Source organism: Oncorhynchus clarkii, chromosome 21, assembly GCF_045791955.1.
Source record: "Oncorhynchus clarkii lewisi isolate Uvic-CL-2024 chromosome 21, UVic_Ocla_1.0, whole genome shotgun sequence".
Classification (NCBI taxonomy): Eukaryota; Metazoa; Chordata; class Actinopteri; order Salmoniformes; family Salmonidae; genus Oncorhynchus; species Oncorhynchus clarkii.
In genome coordinates, this window is record NC_092167.1 from 11,502,018 (window position 1) to 11,521,221 (window position 19,204).

The following is a 19,204-nucleotide window of genomic DNA, read 5'->3' on the forward strand; positions in this document are numbered from 1 at the left end:
AAGACTGGAATGAGTGTGTTTTCACAGCTATAGTGGGAATCCGATTATCCTACACGGATGACGGGCGTCATGGCAACCCAGGATCTTGCATGGTGTGAATACCTTTTCTTTCTCTCTCAATGTCCCATTACACATTTCTGAAATGTGGAGAAATCTGAGAGAAAAGTCAGCGCTCAAAAATAGATGTGTGACTAATTTCCTCTTTCACTTTCATTGGTACAACAAGTACTGGTCTGCTTCTGGTTCTAGGAAGCGGATATTTCCTCATGGACTAAAAACACATATAGTAATGGGTGTATTATTCAAAGTTAAAAACAGTCATAGGAAGATATAGCCTGGTGTGTATTACTATCCCTATTGTCAAATGCCCTTGGCTGAGTCTCCTGTGTTGGTACTGCTGCCACCTTGCCAGGACCAATTGACACCTTCTCCTGAAAAGACATAACAGGAACCACACACTGTCAGAGACATGACACCTGCTTAACACTTGTCTTAGTCCTCCAGCCATGGTCTTTTCAATTAAAATGTCTTGACGCGACAGGATATTCACCTAAACAACTGTCATACAGTAAGTACAATATAACCTGTCCTTGTCACCTTGGGATCCAGAACCTGTCCTTGTCACCTTGGGATCCAGAACTTGTCCTTGTCTCCTTGGGATCCAGAACCTGTCCTTGTCACCTTGGGATCCAGAACCTGTCCTTGTCACCTTGGGATCCAGAACTTGTCCTTGTCTCCTTGGGATCCAGAACCTGTCCTTGTCACCTTGGGATCCAGAACCTATTCTTGTCACCTTGGGATCCAGAACCTGTCCTTGTCACCTTGGGATCCAGAACCTGTCCTTGTCTCCTTGGGATCCAGAACCTGTCCTTGTCTCCTTGGGATCCAGAACCTATCTTCCCAGACGGAGGAGTAGCTGGCTGGGGCAAGCAGGGGACACGACTCCACTTCTCCCAGAGGATGTAGGGAGGACAGAGAGGGGGGAGGCAGCGCCGGCTCCCTGTGGCATGGCTGTGAGGAGGAGATAAATGCTGGGAGCGGTTGGACGGCCATCTGTGAGCAGACTGAACACACGCTGCTGTACAGCTTATCTTATTACCGCCCCTCCTGGAGGGTGGTCACTTTGTTTCCTTCCAGCCTCTTTGTTTCTATGTCCTTTCCACCTCTCCCCCCCTCATTCTTTTGTTCTCTCTCTCCCTTTCAGCAAACAAAACAATGTTACTTTTAATTTAAAAGTGGCTGGGGACTTCATTAAGTGCTGTTAAAAATCTCTAATTATAAGTAGCGGCATGTGTCTGACTGGCCAAGCTGTTCCATTCTACGTCCCTATCCTCTCAACAACCCTAGAAAGCTTTCATGAATTTAAACAGACAATGTGGAGCTCCTCAGTTTTAGCTGTGCATTTAACAGAACTCTACTGAAGGCAAATGAAAACGTCCGCTACAGAACGTACACACTGCTCTCTGATTCACACACATTCCAAGGGAAACATGGTAACACCCGCAAATGGATTTAATGGCATAATATATTCTAATTGTGTACAACCATCATCAACATTCAACAGCCCCTACCAAAAGCATCCCATGCACCGTTGTGACTGGGCTGGGGAGACGTCTGGTTCGATCATTCAGTGGTGGTTTGTAGAGGGCGGTCTGACACTCCTTTGAGTACTATGTTGTGTGGCGGTGGAACGTGACTCCCCCCCCCCCCCCCTGTCTGCTTGGGACATGACTGAGGTCCTACAACGTACTACACACACACACACACACACACACACACACACACGCACACACACACACACACACACACACACACACACACACACATACACATACACACACAATACGCCCACTGCAAGCGGACAACAAAATAAACATGTAGTGCCATAATTCATACAACAGCTGGATCACATCTATACAGAGGGTGCATGTACAGTTGATGGTACATCAGTGCAACAGTAACGTGTAACCAGAAACAGTGGTGCATTTCATACATAACATCCTTATCAATACAGTGTTGTTAAAGCCAATGAGTCATTGCGGACATTCATGATTTACATCTTAAAAGCTCAGGAGCTACAGCTCAATAACCCTGTAACACTGGCAGGGTGAGTCATGTACTTAATAGAAATGCCATCCATAAATCTACATAAACTCTTATCCTCTCCCTCATCCACAATAACAGCACAATACTGCAGCTAATTGCATGTAACGTGCGACTGCTATCACTGTAGCGTTTGTGTTACACAATCTACTGATGTTTGTATAAAAACATACTGAGGAGGCTTCTTCACGCTGCACTTTTTTGTGACACACACACACACACACACACACACACACACACAGCAGGGGGCAGAGTTAGCGTGTAGGTTTGGGTGGAGAGGTTGGATGTTGTGCTGGAAAGAGTGGGGGGAAAAGGTAGGGGTGCTGTCCTCTTTTGTGCCACTCAGGCTTCACATGGATAGCTGGATTTACGGAGAGAGTCTCACTGAGCTGGGTGGACCTGGGCCAGTCAAGGGGGGTCCAAGCAGGTCCCTAGGGTGCCATTCATCTCACAGACAAGGAGCTAAGCCTGTGTGTGTGTGTGTGTGTGTGTGTGTGTGTGTGTGTGTGTGTGTGTGTGTGTGCATGTGTGTGTGTGTGTGCAACACCAGACAACCTCTCATACAGAGAAAAGCTTTAAGAACAATGTGAATGACATCTAATTTTGTTTCCAATTACAGAGTGATGTACCAGGGTGACCTCATAGTTATTCTGAATGGCTCGGGTGTATTGGTTTAATATATCAACCCATGTTGCAATGATGGTTCGCAAAATGGTATGAAGGAGTTTTTGTAAATTATTCATGTAACTCCATATATCTAGTCCACAGGAGGTTGGTGGCACCTTGATTGGGGAGGACGGGCTTGTGGTAATGGCTGGAGCGGAATAGGTGGAATGGTACCAACCACATCAAACACATGGTATCTGATTGTTTGATGCCATTCCGTGTGCTCCGTTTCAGCCATTATTATGAGCCGTCCTCCCCTCAGCAGCCTCCTGTGATCTATTCATATTGTTGTGTCATTGATTCTAGTCTAGAGACAGCATGTCAACTTACTGCGTCTGCTTCACGGTTTCAAAAGATCCATTGTAAACCTCTCATATAGTGACATGTCTTATAATAAAGCCTGCCTTCTGTGAATGAACATACTGTACATTACGTTTAGTCATTGTGAATCTGATGTGGGATCGGCCATTACAATAACACAACAAACTCCTGAGTGATATTTAATTAAACAGGTGAAGATGGACGCCCGTCTATGACCTGTGACCTTGAGGTTACGTAACATCCATTAGCCATTCAAGGACACAGGCATCTATCCATGACTCTGAATGCGTGGGTCAGACCATTAGCAACTGATATAAAGGATCTGGAAAAATATATAAATATCAATAATATAAATCAACATAATTAAATATTAAGTGTGGGTGGCAGACGTAGTTTGCATACAGATCATTCAAAAAGAAGAACCGGGCCATCATAATCCAGTATCTTATTTTTAGTGTGTGTTTGCCACTCCCTGTGCATCTTGGGTAATTCATTTCTCCTAAGGGTTTATCATATCAGGAGGTAGAGGAGTTATTTATACTGACAGCTACGGCAGAGAGACAGAGAAAGAGGCTATTATCAGCTGTGGAGTTAAAACAATACTGGCTGTTTTCCAAAGGGGTCTGGGATTGAATTTCAACTGACCAGGGTGATGTGTGTGTGTGTGTGTGTGCGTGCGTGCATACACTAATCTTTGTATTACTCAAACAGTATACTTAGAATGAGTTAACCATAAAGAAACGGCATAGAAAAGAGGTTCACTCAGTTGTCCCACACCACCTTGAATAGGTAGGGTTTCAATGGGAATAGTCCAGATATTGAACCTATTAGGGTTGCTTAGCCAGAGTAAGATGAGCTCCCTCAGGTTTGTAACAAGGCTTCCTGGCAGCTATGACTTTAGCTTTACTATCTGTTCACAAACAGTCTCGGGGGCGTTGGAGGCTTTCCACAACCAGAGAGGAGCTCCTTCACCACATTCGAAGGGATAGGAGAGAGAGTCTTCGCCTGAGAGTTTGATGTTATCGATGCGTTAATTCGGCTTACGTTTTCAGGAACAATGTGCCCTGAAGATTTGCCAGCCTCCGTTCGGCGGAGGTGACGGAAAAGGAATAATACATGAGATGTATCTCCTGGCGTTAATCATGAAGATCGCCCCCCTCCGTACCCCTCCGCCACCCCCCTCTTGACCCTCCTCTCCCCAGCTCCAAGCAGCCTCCATAGCAGGGAGGAGGTGAGAGAGAGAAGTCAATGTAATTCTCCATGCTCAATTCAGTTCTGCTCGTTTAATAAAAGTATTACAATGGGGCATCGAAAGTTCCCCCTGATGCCGGATTTACCATTGATGCTGAGTTTTTTCCTTTACAGCCTTGCAAATGAGGAAAATATGAGCCGAAACGTCAAAAAATTTGACAGAAAGACTGTGTGTGTGTGGTAGAGATTTTTAAAAAGCAAGAGAGAGACTGTGTGCTGCTGCATTAGAAATGCAAGGCACACCTCTAATGGGGATCTGTATCTCCAGGACCGGACCTTGTTGATGGGCTGATAAGGCCACTCAAATGGACGGCTTAGAGAAGTAATTACTCTCCATTTAACACAATCTACCCTGCTCCTGGTGGAAAAAAATGGGTAACATTTCCAGATAACACCTCTGTTTACCCCTCTAAAAACCAATACCGTACATCCATGTTAAGATCTCAATCCCTCAGAACCTTTTAACACAGAACGGCACAGCTGTGATATTAATTAAGCTGCATTTATACTGGGAGAGGACACAGGCCTGAGTGGGATTTCTGTCTGGGAGAGGACACAAGCCTGAGTGGGACTTCTGTCTGGGAGAGGACACAGGCCTGAGTGGGATTTCTGTCTGGGAGAGGACACAGGCCTGAGTGGGATTTCTGTCTGGGAGAGGACACAGGCCTGAGTGGGACTTCTGTCTGGGAGAGGACACAGGCTTGAGTGGGACTTCTGTCTGGGAGAGGACACAGGCCTGAGTGCGATTTCTGTCTGGGAGAGGACACAGGCCTGAGTGGGACTTCTGTCTGGGAGAGGACATAGGCCTGAGTGGGACTTCTGTCTGGGAGAGGACATAGGCCTGAGTGGGATTTCTGTCTGGGAGAGGACATAGGCCTGAGTGGGACTTCTGTCTGGGAGAGGACATAGGCCTGAGTGGGACTTCTGTCTGGGAGAGGACACAGGCCTGGGTGGGATTTCTGTCTGGGAGAGGACACAGGCCTGAGTGGGATTTCTGTCTGGGAGAGGACACAGGCCTGAGTGGGATTTCTGTCTGGGAGAGGACACAGGCCTGAGTGGGACTTCTGTCTGGGAGAGGACACAGGCCTGAGTGGGACTTCTGTCTGGGAGAGGACACAGGCCTGAGTGGGACTTCTGTCTGGGAGAGGACACAGGCCTGAGTGGGATTTCTGTCTGGGAGAGGACACAGGCCTGAGTGGGACTTATGTCTGGGAGAGGACATAGGCCTGAGTGGGACTTCTGTCTGGGAGAGGACACAGGCCTGGGTGGGATTTCTGTCTGGGAGAGGACACAGGCCTGAGTGGGATTTCTGTCTGGGAGAGGACACAGGCCTGAGTGGGATTTCTGTCTGGGAGAGGACACAGGCCTGAGTGGGACTTCTGTCTGGGAGAGGACACAGGCCTGAGTGGGACTTCTGTCTGGGAGAGGACACAGGCCTGGGTGGGACTTCTGTCTGGGAGAGGACACAGGCCTGGGTGGGACTTCTGTCTGGGAGAGGACACAGGCCTGGGTGGGACTTCTGTCTGGGAGAGGACACAGGCCTGGGTGGGACTTCTGTCTGGGAGAGGACACAGGCCTGGGTGGGACTTCTGTCTGGGAGAGGACACAGGCCTGAGTGGGACTTCTGTCTGGGAGAGGACACAGGCCTGGGTGGGACTTCTGTCTGGGAGAGGACACAGGCCTGGGTTGTCTATCACCCTTGTGAATGTAAAGCAGCACTGAGGGACATGTCGAACCTCCATCATTATCTAGTGGCAAGAAGGGGCCTCAGTCAAGGTGTCCTCAATACCCCCATCTCATAGGAGGAGGGAGCAGAGAAGAGCTAACAAAATTGACCTTGGTTTCTGGAGGAAGCTAATCAATTAAAGTGAGTGTCAAATAGAACGGCCTCAGTTGTATGGGACTGATCTTAAACACTCAAATGGGGCTGTTCAAAGGAGAGTCTATTTAGCAGTAGTATCCCAAATATACTGTAGCGATAAGGTGATTGTAGCGGGTTTACTAACAAATGGGTTATACTAACTATGTTGACTAGGACATTACTTTAGCTAATATGGTGACAACGATGTAGACTGTGTGTAGTGGTTATGACATGGTCTGGCTTGGAAAGGTTTTTTCGCCTGGTCACATACAGCTGATGTGTTGTTCATTGAAGTCCACAAACTAAGGGAAAAGGTGAGAGGAGGAGAGTGCATAGAGGCTAGAAGGAATACAGCGTGGCTGCTATGATCAGGGGTATATTCATTCCGTCGATTCTGTTGAAAAACATTTCTTAAACGGAAGCAAACAAACCAGGGATAAAAATACCTAAATTTATCCAATAGAAACTGTTGCAACTGTCGGACTAGTGACTACACCCTAGATCAGCTAGATGCAGGCAAGAGTGAGCAATTCGGTATTGAATGTGTCATTGTCTGTCCATGTGTCACTGTCTGTCATCTCCAATATTTTTCTCGACCTGTGTTCACCTACATTGTAAACTTTCATTCATAGGTTAGGTTGCAGCAGCCTCATGGTAGAGTGGAAATTCGAGTATCATGTAGTAGCCTAAACCCATCAATGTTACATTGAACTGGGTGAATGGAATGGAAATGACTACTACTACTACTACTATGACTACTATTGCTACTACTACTACTACTACTACTACTACTATTGCTAGTCTGAGTTATGTCTTAAGGCCGGAGAACTGTCCCACTGTGCAGAATCAAACAGGGTTTTTTAGCCCAGGGTGGAGATCACTCAGACACAGAGGGGGAGGAAACAGCTCGAGCAGCAGCAGTCAGACCACTGATTCACACAAACCCAGTAACAAGGACGACAGCTGGGATGGACCCCCCCCCCCCCCCCCCTATCCTACCATCATCCTCTCTCTTTCGCTCTCTCTCTCGTTCTCTCCCCTTCCATCCCTCCCTCCCTCCCTCTCCCATCATACCCTCGCTTTCACTCCAACCTCCAGGCCCCCTCTGACTTTCTTTCTTCTGCTTTTGTGCAGCTGGCTGACATATAGTTCATACACTGGCTATAGCTGCACCTGAGTGGGGGTTTACCAGTGGACTCTGGGTAGAAAGACACTACAAAGACAGAAGCTTTTAAAATGAAACATTTGGTCAAAGCTGGGAGTTGGGGCTACTAGGTAAGGCAATAGGGCCAGGATGTCACTTCTCACCGTGCACATCTGTGTGACACACAGGGGAAATGAACCACTGGCTGGAGTCCGGCGACTGTCTGTCTGAATCCCTGGGGCCAGTCGGTCCCCACACGGGGCGCCAAGTCCACACGGCAGCGCTGCGAGCCTGGACGTTAACACACAGGCCCAGTTCTCTGGCTTCAGCCAGCTAGCTACCACAAACAAGGGCGTCCTCGGGAGAGTGAAATATTACCCCATTCACCTCCACTGCACAGGGACAGCAGGAGGGATAGAGGGAAGGAAGGAGAGGGAGAGAGAGCAGATGGATGTCCCTGCTGGAGACAATCACAGTGACACGTGCTTCCTGCCTCAGTTGCCCTGACCATGTTATTAACACACCACTGGAACACACTTAACTCATGCCTATTCAATTATGCTAATTCCAACATACAAGTGACCCTGGTTGGCTACCCCATGTTGTCTCAATTAGGGGACATGTGTAGAAGGGGTAAAGCCCAGAGAGAGGGGTGTGGTTCTGGTAGTGTGTGATAAACAGGCCGGGGGCGAGACGTTTACCCCTCTGGGATATTGGGATGATATTCCACGGCCAGAGGAATTCCGTGCGGCTGCTATCTACAATGGTTCCATGCGCGGTCCCACCGACCATATCACCAAAGCTTACGGTGACGGATCAAAGCATCTTTCATCTATTAGGGCAAATAGAAATCATCTGTTTTCATGTAATGTTGTCGTTTTTTCACACAGCCATGACGTTCACACTGATCCAAATGCACAGCTGTCAAATGCTTTTAACGGAAGTTAAATGATACGCCCGCTGTGGCTTGCATGTGTCGTAGGTAGGTACATTGTAAAAATCTGCATTCAAATCAATAAGGTGAATCGACAAAGCGATGCTCACCTTTAATACTCACATCCTGTGTGTGTGTGTGTGTGTGTGTGTGTGTGTGTGTGTGTGTGTGTGTGTGTGTGTGTGTTAGGATCTCCTTCTATTATCCTGGGTTGGGCTCTGGGATGACACACTAACATGTGGAAAGCATGTGGCTTACTTCTTCCTGATAGAACATCCACTGCCCAAAGAAGCTCCGTATCAAACCCATAATCTCATTGTAGCCAAACATACCAGCAGCTGAAGCCATTACCTAGTGTTTGGATGGCCTCTTGTGCAAACATATCCCAGACACGAATCCAACGTTCAGGAACAAGGGATTCTCCTAATTCTCAGGATTAAAACATTAACTGACGTGGCTCCCAGTTCGTCAGATGGTCAAAACCTAATCTGTGGGGTAACGGCGAAAGCTTCAGCACTGGGCTGATACTGCCACTCTAAGAATAGATTTGCAAAATGCATTTTCTTATCTTATCAAAGGTGGAATGCGTTCTGGCTTGCTATACATGACCCATTTTAGTGAAGCAGCTTCAGGTCGTTCACGCACGCACACACACACTCAGTTCAGCCCACTGGCATGGGGGTAAGTGTGCGCCTCTTTAGCACCTGTCTCCTGACAATCCACTGTCACCTAGCAGTCCACTGACTGGCTGTCGCTGTGTGGAGAAGGTGGTGCTGAAATCTCTCAGCCCTCTTTCTCACCTCTATGATGTGCAGCTGAATTGATTGGCCCTGTCCAGGAGAGGAGGGGTGCTGAAACTCCCAGCACTGCTGTGTCTGAGCAGGCAGTGCTGTTAGATGATATAGGTGCTGAAACCGCCAGCACTGCTGTGCCGAACCCAAAAGGAACTGTCCGGAGACAGGGGGTGCTGAATATAACTGGCTGCTGGCTACAGGGAGCTGTTTGGCCATGCTGCTTGGATGTGTCTAAATGAGCCCAGCTCTCGGCAGGCAGGCACCTTCACGCCTTGTTTGCTTTGGAGCTGTCATGTGACAGCATCATCTGCACCAGAGGGACGCTGGGGCCTGAGCTGGATATGAATATGACTTGGGTCCTCGTATGAGAACATTCTGATTGACATAAAAAATTAAAATATATAATTTGCATTTTGCACAACCTATAACTTTTTAAATAGGATACAGAACCCAGGAGTAAGATGATGCGAAATAAGGAGACCACCACCAAACACCAAACACCAAATGAATGCCCAATTCTCAAACTACCATTAGTTACAATCACTTCACTTATTGAAAACCACACAATCAACCTCTATTCATATCCAATTCCATTCTAAGAATAAAGTAGTGTATTCTGTGAATAAAGCTTCTGATCACTGCTTCAAGAGAGAACACCACCAATTTGACCGCAGACATCACCCTGGGCGTTTGGCGAGGTTGAGTTCTGTCCTCCATCTCCCTGCAGTAAGGATGGATAGACAATCAGAGTGGGCGTTGAGGTGGTGAGTCACGGAGGAAGGACAGAGTCCAGCAGAGTGGAAAGTAAGAGGCCCTGGCTGTCGCTCAGAGCGAAACACGTAACAGGGAGAGTAGTACACGGGTCAGAGCGCACGCACACAAACACACACAAACACACGCACACGTCTGTTGTCTAATTATGCCTCTTCCGTGACTCTCTCTCTGATTCACCTTGTTTCTTCCTCCCTTCTCTCTCTGATTCACCTGGTTTCTTCCTCCCTTCTCTCTCTGATTCACCTGGTTTCTTCCTCCCTTCTCTCTCTGATTCACCTGGTTTCTTCCTCCCTTCTCTCTCTAATTCACCTTGTTTCTTCATCCCTTCTCTCTCATTCTCTGTTTCTCTCATTCTCTCTTTCTCTCCTTTTTCTATCGCCCTGGTTTCTATATTTATGACAGAAGATATCCAATATACTCTTCTGCCACCTCTAAATAACCCCAAAACATCCACAACGTCACTACAAGGTTGCATGAAGGTCACACGCTGCTCCTACTTTACCCTTTGCTTGTCAGAGGCAAACATATTTACTTAACTGAAAGAGCTGCTAGATAAACAAAAACACTGTTTGAACTGAGTGAGAGCGCCAGAGAGAAGCTCATTAGTTATTGATGCAAAGAAATGAACACACACGCGAGCGCGCACGCAAACACGCGCACACCACACACACCACACACACCACACACAGCCTGTCTCTCTGTTTACTTCTCAGCCTTGAGACTATAGCATGAGTCCTGATCTCATTGTAGTGCTCATACATGCTGAAACTACAGTTCTGGTCAAAATCCATTGAGTGAAGTTCCACACAAACCAAGGAATCTATTGTATAAACAGCAAGTGTCCACCAGTCTATCGCTAAACATTGTCCCATTCAAAATGAACCAGATGAAAGCTGAATATCTCTTCATTTAAAATGTCTATGAATATGATCGGTAACAATAACCCTGAACAAGACCAGACTGTGGAGCCATGATCCATTGTTCAGCCTACCTTGACCCCTGTTGGAAGTGCAAATCCATTTTCCAAAGGCCAGATTGTTACAGTGGATGTGAATACGCTAGATAGGCCGCCAGGAGAGAAAGAAAAAGACCTGGCGCAAAGAGGTGAAATGAAATTGAAATCCGACAGGTTTGATTCATGTGTAAAAAAAAGAACTGGCCGTGCATTGGCTTTCATGGATTACACCAGCTGAGGACAATGGAAGGAAATGGAGAGGAGACGTTTGAAGCTCCACAATGAGACAACCTTCCACTCTTTCATGTTTCTAAATGAGGGAACAACTGTGAATGTTAATCACCGTTCCACTGGATCTGTGCTCTGGGTTTGACCTATTTATAGTAGAGGGAAAGGAATGGAGGGGTGGAAAGAGGACTGGGTCAATTCATCTGAAATAAAGACTTGGGAGAAGGATAGAGAGAGAGGGGAGAGAGAGAGGAGAGAGGGGAGAGAGAGGGGAGAGAGGGAAGAGAGAGGGGAGAGAGGGAAGAGAGAGGGGAGAGAGAGGGATAGAGAGAGGGGAGAGAGGGGAGAGAGAGAGGAGAGAGGGGAGAGAGAGAGGGGCCAGAGGAGTTCTAGGGAGTTTTTCCTAGCCACCGTGCTTCTACACCTGCATTGCTTGCTGTTTGGGGTTTTAGGCTGGGTTTCTGTACAGCACTTTGAGATATCAGCTGATGTACGAAGGGCTATATAAATAAATTTGATTTGATTTGATTTGATTTGAGAGAGAGAGGAGAGAGGGAAGAGAGAGGGGAGAGAGAGAGGAGAGAGGGGAGAGAGATAGGAGAGAGGGGAGAGAGAGGGGAGAGAGGGAAGAGAGAGGGGAGAGAGAGAGGAGAGAGGGGAGAGAGAGAGGAGAGAGGGAAGAGAGAGGGGAGAGAGGGAAGAGAGAGGGGAGAGAGGGGAGAGAGAGGGAGAGAGAGAGAGAGGAGCCAAAATGATTTGAATACGACTGTCTCCATCCGACTGTCTTCCATCAGTCCATGGGAAGGGGGATACCTATGTGGAGGTTAGGCTAGATGATAATAACTCTATTCATCCATCTTGCCTGTACAAAATAGGCCCTACTCTTTAATATCAGGAAAGCTGATTCTCACTGAGAAGCTATTTTATTCTGGTGTATGCTGTGGGTTTGTAATGTCTCTGTTTGTATTTTGTGTTGGTGACAACCCCATTTTCCTCTTTGGTGATTGATAATCATTCATCATTCAGTCAGCAGAATCCAGTCTTTTGTCTCATATGGAAACGGAGGCTCTGCTGCTCCACACTGAATATCCAGCCCTCCCTCCCTCCCTCCCTCCCTCCCTCCCTCCCTCCCTCCCTCCCTCCCTCCCTCCCTCCCTCCCAGTTCCAGCGCTGCATCTGGAGCCCAGCCCAACACCAGTGGGACTCCGCTCATCCCAGTCTTTCATTAATACCATGGATGCTTTCAACTCTGCCGCCATGTCCAGCCGGGTCACACACAACCACGCACACACACAGATGCGTATACACACACAAACACGAACACACAGACACACATGCATGCGTTCACACACACACACACACACACACACACACACACACACACACACACACACACACACACACACACACACACACACACACATCGTGCATTCACAAACACACAGCAATTTGCTGTCAGCCTTCGTGGAACGGGCAAAAAATGGTATGCCAGTAGTGAGGCGAGAAAATATATACAGTAATCATTTATTTATGCTCTGAGACAAACTCCTGCGATGATGACAATATCTAACAGCACTTCGCCACAAAAGAGAGCAATGAAATACATCAGAAAACAATGGAAACAACAGCTATTAAGGCCAATTTACTAAACGGGATCCAAATCAAAAACCACCTTTTCCTATTTTGTTTTTTTTCTTCTGTAAATGGCAGTATTGATGTCCCATGACATCTGCCATTAAAGAGGAGCTAGAGTCAGAAATAAACTGACTGCTGTCACATACAAGCTGACCTGTTCCAATCAGGTTACATATGCCCTGTGACCAGAGTCAGCTGACGTACACAAACACACACTGACACACTCACAGACACAGATGAGAAACAACACCATTCACCTTGTCCTTGCAAGCCACATCCATTCCAATAAGATCACCTCCCGATACACAGGCATGGCTAAGCGCTTTCGTGATCTGTTCTCTGTACAGTAAGCTCTCTCAGCGGAGAGCCTCCATGCTCTCTGTGTCTTACCTGGCAGCACGTGCACGAGCCTGGGTCCTCCTTTACAGCCTTCTGGAAGGGCTCTGGGGGGTTGAGGGAGATCGGGGCTGGGGCTGAACGCTCAGCGAGGTCCCTTTCACACAGTGATGGATCAGCTAGCGCTCATACACCAAACACAACACAGCTCCGGCAGGCAAGCTCTGATTCCCTTGCTTGCTTGTTTCATCTCTCTCTTCCTCTCTCTGACACTCCCTCCCACTCTTCCCGCCCACCTACTCCAGCCCCCTCCCCTTCTCTCTCTCTCTCTCTCTCTCTCTCTCTCTCTCTCTCTCTCTCTCTCTCTCTCTCTCTCTCTCTCTCTCTCTCTCTCTCTCTCTCTCTCTCTCTCTCTCTCTCTCTCTCTCTTAGTACACAGACCCTCTATATGTAGCTTAGAAAGTCTCTCTCTCTCTTTCTCTCTCTAAAGGTGCTGCCTCACAACAGCGCTCCACACAGCCAGATGTAAAGCTGAGGGGAAACACAGCACACCCAGGGAGAGGCAGCAACAGCCAACGGAAATAAACCAATCAACAGAGCATAAGGTAGTTGCAGTGCATTTGGAAAGTATTCAGACCCTAAGCACACAGCCAAGACAACGCAGCTGTGACTCCGGGACAAGTCTCTGAATGTCCTTGAGTAGCCCAGCCAGAGCCCGGACTTGAACCCAATCGAACATCTCTGGGGAGACCTGAAAATAGCTGTGCAGCAACGCCCATCCAACCTGACAGAGCTCGAGAACTCCCCAAATACAGGTGTGCCAAGCTTGTAGAGTCATACCCAAGAAGACTCAAGGCTGTAATCACTGCCAAAGTTGCTTCAACAAAGTACTGAGTAAAGGGTCTGAAAATGTATGTAAATGTGATATTTAAGTACATTCATACATTTGCAAACATTTCTCAAAACAGTTTTTGCTTTGTCATTATGTGATATTGTTTGTAGATTGATGAGGGGAAAAAACAATTTAATCCATTTTAGAATAAGGCTGTAACATAACAAAATGTGGAAAAAGTCAAGGGGTCTGAATACTTTCCCAAAGAACTGTAAAAGTATGGTTTATACATTATATACAGTGGAGGACTGTATTAGCATGGGCTTGTGTACCTCAAAAGAGTCACCCTGGCAGTAGAGGCTTGGCTTGGTTTGGTGTGGTTTAATTCCATTATTCAAGAACCACTAAGGTTCTGACCCGGAACCCCCCTGCCCCCCAACTCAAGTCTTACAATGGAGCTCTGTCAACTTTCGGTGTTTCGGTGGACTGAAGTAGAAGAAGGGAGCCTCAGGCTTAGACAGATGTGATGTATCATAACCCTCTACAGCCTCCCCTTTACACCTGTGAGGCCTACTTGAAGGAAATAGGCCTTGTTAAGCTGATAAAAAATGGGGAGTGGGAGGCTCATGGTGTTTGTGATGACACACAGGGCTGTCGGACACTGGAGCCAGTCCAGCGGCAAGGCAACGATAAGCAAACAGACAAGCCAGGCAGGCTGTGTTAATGATTACCATCACCTGGTTTAAGCTTCCTTACAAGTTGGCTTGTTTGGCTAAAAGCTTGAGTCTCGGTCAGAAAACTGTGGTTGTTATGCCCACCTATCTGTGGCCATGTGTGTGTATTACGTAGGGATGGATAGGAGCGACGCTGCATGGGGACAGGGCGGATTTCCGCCCCAGTGGTCTCAGGAAGACAGGAAAGGGTGGAAAAAAAGGGGGTTGGGCTGGACATCCATGTCTATGTATATGGAGATTATCTTCCATCTCCCTGACGAGCTCACACACACACACACACACACACACACACACACACACACACACACACACACACACATACACACACACACACACACACACACACACACACACACACACACACACACACACACACACACCCAACACCTCAGCGCCACAGAGGCTGTTCAAACAACACAGCCGTAGACTGCAAACTTAGCCCAGTTATCACCTCCAGTATCTGACTAGCTGTAGCATGCAGTCTGTCAGTGATAGATCTCTCTGAGTTCTCAGAGAGGAGGGAACTAAGAGAAAGAGGACAACAATGAAAAGCCACGGATTGTCGTCTAGGTGAGATTCAAGCTAGCTAATCGTAATGGCTCTGTGAACATTAAATGCAGGCAGCTGTAAAATGGTTAGTGACTAAACAGGGCCCTGGGGTAATAATTACTGCCCCTAGGGGTTGGAGTGTAAAGAGCTGTTCCCATCTCAGCAGGCAGAGGAAACGTCTTGCATGAAAAGGCTCAATCAGAGACAATATTTCGTCATGGAATGGCAATATGAGCCGTCATGCTCTTGGACTTCCATAGGGTATGTTACTAGACTATGGACTTGGAAAAACGTGGAAATCCAAACAGTACTATGAGCTATTGAAAGGTGCAAACACACTGTACGCATTCACTTCTTATCTCAATCCTACTGTATCTCTCATCTGGTCTCTATGGGGGTACCACAGGGTTAAAATCTCGGGCCGATTTTTTTCTCTGTATATATCAATGATGTCGCTCTAGCTGCTGGTGATTCCTTGATCCACCCATACGCAGGCGACACCAATCTGTATACATCTGACCCTTCTATGGACACTTTGTTTAACAAACCTCCAAACGAGCTTCAATGCCATACACTCCTTCTGTGGCATCCAACTGCTCTTCAATGCTAGTAAAACTAAATGCATGCTCTTCAACCGATCGCTGCCCACACCTGCCCGGCCAACTAGCATCACTACTCTGGACAGTTCTGACTTAGAATATGTGGACAACTACAAATACCTAGGTGTCTGGTTAGACTGTAAACTCTCCTTCCAGACTCACATACAGCATCTCCAATCCAAAATTAAATTGAGAATTGGCATCCTATTTCGCAACAAAGCCTCCTTCATTCATCCTGCCAAACATACCCTCGTAAAACTGACTATCCAACCGATCCTCGACTTCGGCGATGTCATTTTACAAAATAGCCTCCAACACTCTACTCAGCAACCTGGGTGTAGTCTATCACAGTGCCATCCGTTTTGTCACCAAAGCCCCATATACCACCCACCACTGCAACCTGTATGCTCTCGTCAGCTGGCCCTCGCTACATATTCGTCGCCAGACCCACTGGCTCCAGGTCATCTAAGCTCCACCTTATCTCAGCTCACTGGTCACCATAACAACACCCACCCTTGGCACGCGCTCTAGCAGGTATATCTCACTGGTCATCCCCAAAGCCAACACTTAATTTGGCCGCCTTTCCTTACAGTTCTTTGCTGCCATTGACTGGAACGAATTGCAAAAATTCCTGAAGTTGGAGACTTATATCTCCCTCACTAACTTTAAACATCAGCTATCTGAGCAGCTTACCGATCGCTGCAGCTGTACACAGCCCATCTGTAAATAGCCCATCCAATCTACCTACCTCATCCCCATATTGTTATTATTTACTTTTTGCTCTTTTTGCACACCAGTATTTCTACTTGCACATCATCATCTTCACATCTATCACTCCAGTGTTAATTTGCTAAATTGTAATTACTTCGCTACTATTGGCCTATTTATTGTCTTACCTCCTTAGTCCATTTGCACACACTGTATATAGATTTTTCTATTGTATTATTGACTGTAAGTTTGTTTATCCCATGTGTAACTCTGTGTTGTTGTTTTTTGTCGCACTGCTTTGCTTTATCTTGGCCAGGTCGCAGTTGTAAATAAGAACTTGTACTCAACTGGCCTACCTGGTTAAATAAAGGTGATTTTTTTTAAATTATATATATATATATATATATATATATATATAAAAAAACTCCTTGGCAACAGTGAGCTGTTTGCTGATTGGCCGGAAGGCTTTCTCCTCTGTGGTCCGGTGCTGTAATGCCTTCTGTTATCCCGGGGTGGGTCGGTCCCCATGGCAACATTTTATGTCCTGTTATCGTAAATATGCAGGGAATGGTAAAACAACAGCAACAAAACAACAACAAAAAAACGAGAGAAAACAAGGCCACAGTACACCACTGCATGATTAGATGTAATGAGCCTTGAAGTCAGGAGTCACAGAAAAACGTTTCCCGTTTTCAGATGAAAAGTTACAAGAGACTAGAAACCAAAAATGAATCCATGCAATCAAGCAAATCCAACTAACAAACAGACTATGTTAGCTAGCTAGACCAAGGCAGTGAGACACAACATAACAGCAAATGGCTGCCACACAGCCAGTCTGCAAAATAAATATTTCATCCTGGTCTCCTCTCTCTCCTAGACTGTGTCATCCACCACTTGGCTGATACAGTCAACAGGCTTTGTTCTGGAAGCTTTGGGGACTACGAGGCTCCAGCCAATCAGACTGAGATGAACACAAAGTGTTGCCAATTCCAAAAAGAAAGAGAGAGGGGTCCACTCCAAAAAAGTTGGAGAAAATAAACTGGGAAAAAAACTATAAAAAACATTTCAAGAAATAATCCTGGCCTGACTTTTGTCTAGTGGCTCATGAGGAGTAGAATGATTCTCTTGGAGGGGGAAATAAATGAACAACCTATCTCTCGGCTGCCAAGTTCATGAAGAGAGCCTGAAGTGGAGAGTTTGTCTTCCAGAAGAAAGCTAGCTGTGAGGAGTGGGGAGTCAGAGGGTCAGCAGGGACAGGAAGAGAGAGGCAGAGAAAGAAAGGTGGAGAGACAGAGAAGAAGAGAGGGCAGGAGAAAGAGACGAGTGGGAAGAGAAAAAGGCAGCCAATCTCCAAAAGGTCAACATTTTAAGATATACTTTGACAGTCCTAGCCCTTTATGTACCCCTGTAAATTGAGATATTATACAGTATGTCATAGTCGATTCCCAACTCAGCCCGTCTACCACTTGCATTGTCTTCCATCCCAGGAATAGTCTGTATGGTCTGTATGGTCTGTATGGTTATCATGCCCCTGTCATAGTCAGCTCATTTCCACACTACCCATGGGTGTTATACTGTTCAAAGAATTCTTAGTGAGTCAGACATATTTCTGAGAATTCTGACTTTCTTACAGAGAAGAGACACTTGCTTTAATTACATCTGATAGCCCCCTTACACTCTCTCGTTACTCTCTCTCTCTCTCTCTGTTCCGCAGGCAGGAAGCTGCCTTAAAGCTCTATCAATCCAGCCTGGAGGATGTGGTGCTGTTCATAAGGTAGGACCAGCAGGCTCTTTTCAACACGCACAGGTGCTCCTTTCACTCTCTGTTGGCGCACACGCGCAGACACACACACACACACACACACACACACACACACACCCACCCACCATGTTGGGGTCATTAGCACATGCCAACACCATTGACTCTGCACAGATGCTTGGATAGGAGAGAGAAGAGAAGAGGGAGGGAGGGAGGGAGGGCTGGGCTGGTAAAACAGAGAGGTTAATTTCAGCAGGATAACATACAGAGGCACACCATTCACACCCAGGGGTTTCTTCATCTAAATGAACCACTTTTCACAGTGCCTATCTAATCATGTCATCTTCACAACTCACTATATCATATTATAGGGTATTACTTGACTGGAGGTGGAAGTGAACAGCTACTTTGTGTCTGACTAATCACCAAAAATTGAAAGCAGAGACGTAGACCGAGCAAACAAGCTAACTCTCCTCCGCCCACAAGATGGTGTGGCTCCCCTGCAATGTGTGTAGCGGGTATTTTGGCTCTCCAGTGGTTTGACTGAGAGGAGACAGTCAGTCCCCACAGCCAGTCACCAAGTCTAGGGTCCGGGGCCTCTGAGAGGGTCAGGGGTCACCTCCTATCTCTCTCAGGAGGGGTAATTAATAAAGATGTTGTCATGGAGAGAGGATGGCCCCCTTTAGACCTCAAGAACCATCCTGGACTCAGAGGACACCAGCGTGAGAGGAATGAAGAGCTATTTTAACACACACACACGCACACACACACGCACACACACAATGCACTACATGGAAGTGTATTTTGGTCTTTTACTCACCAAACACGTCGCTCCTATCGATATAGTGAAATAAAGTATTCAGACCCCTTGGGTTTTTACACATTTTGTTACTTTACAACCTTATTCTAAAATTGATTACATCGTTTTTTCCCACATCAATCTACACACAATACCCCATAATCACAAAGCAATTGAGGACATTTTTTTTATTTAAGCAATTTTAGAATAAGGCTGTAACGT

At 46.7% G+C, this 19,204-nt stretch overlaps 1 protein-coding gene across 6 annotated transcripts in view; it reads right to left on the reverse strand.

Annotated features, from left to right (window-relative positions):
* Positions 1 to 19,204, reverse strand: part of LOC139378529 (synaptotagmin-1-like) — a 200,693-nt gene that overhangs the window by 80,703 nt on the left and 100,786 nt on the right. The window contains exon 1 of one of the 6 annotated variants that reach the window (XM_071120782.1): positions 13,057 to 13,195. The exons of the other annotated variants lie outside the window; for them this stretch is intronic. The gene's annotated coding sequence lies outside the window, so the exon portion shown is untranslated. Of the gene's footprint in view, positions 1 to 13,056; positions 13,196 to 19,204 lie in introns of those variants that run through there. 6 annotated transcript variants of the gene reach the window in all.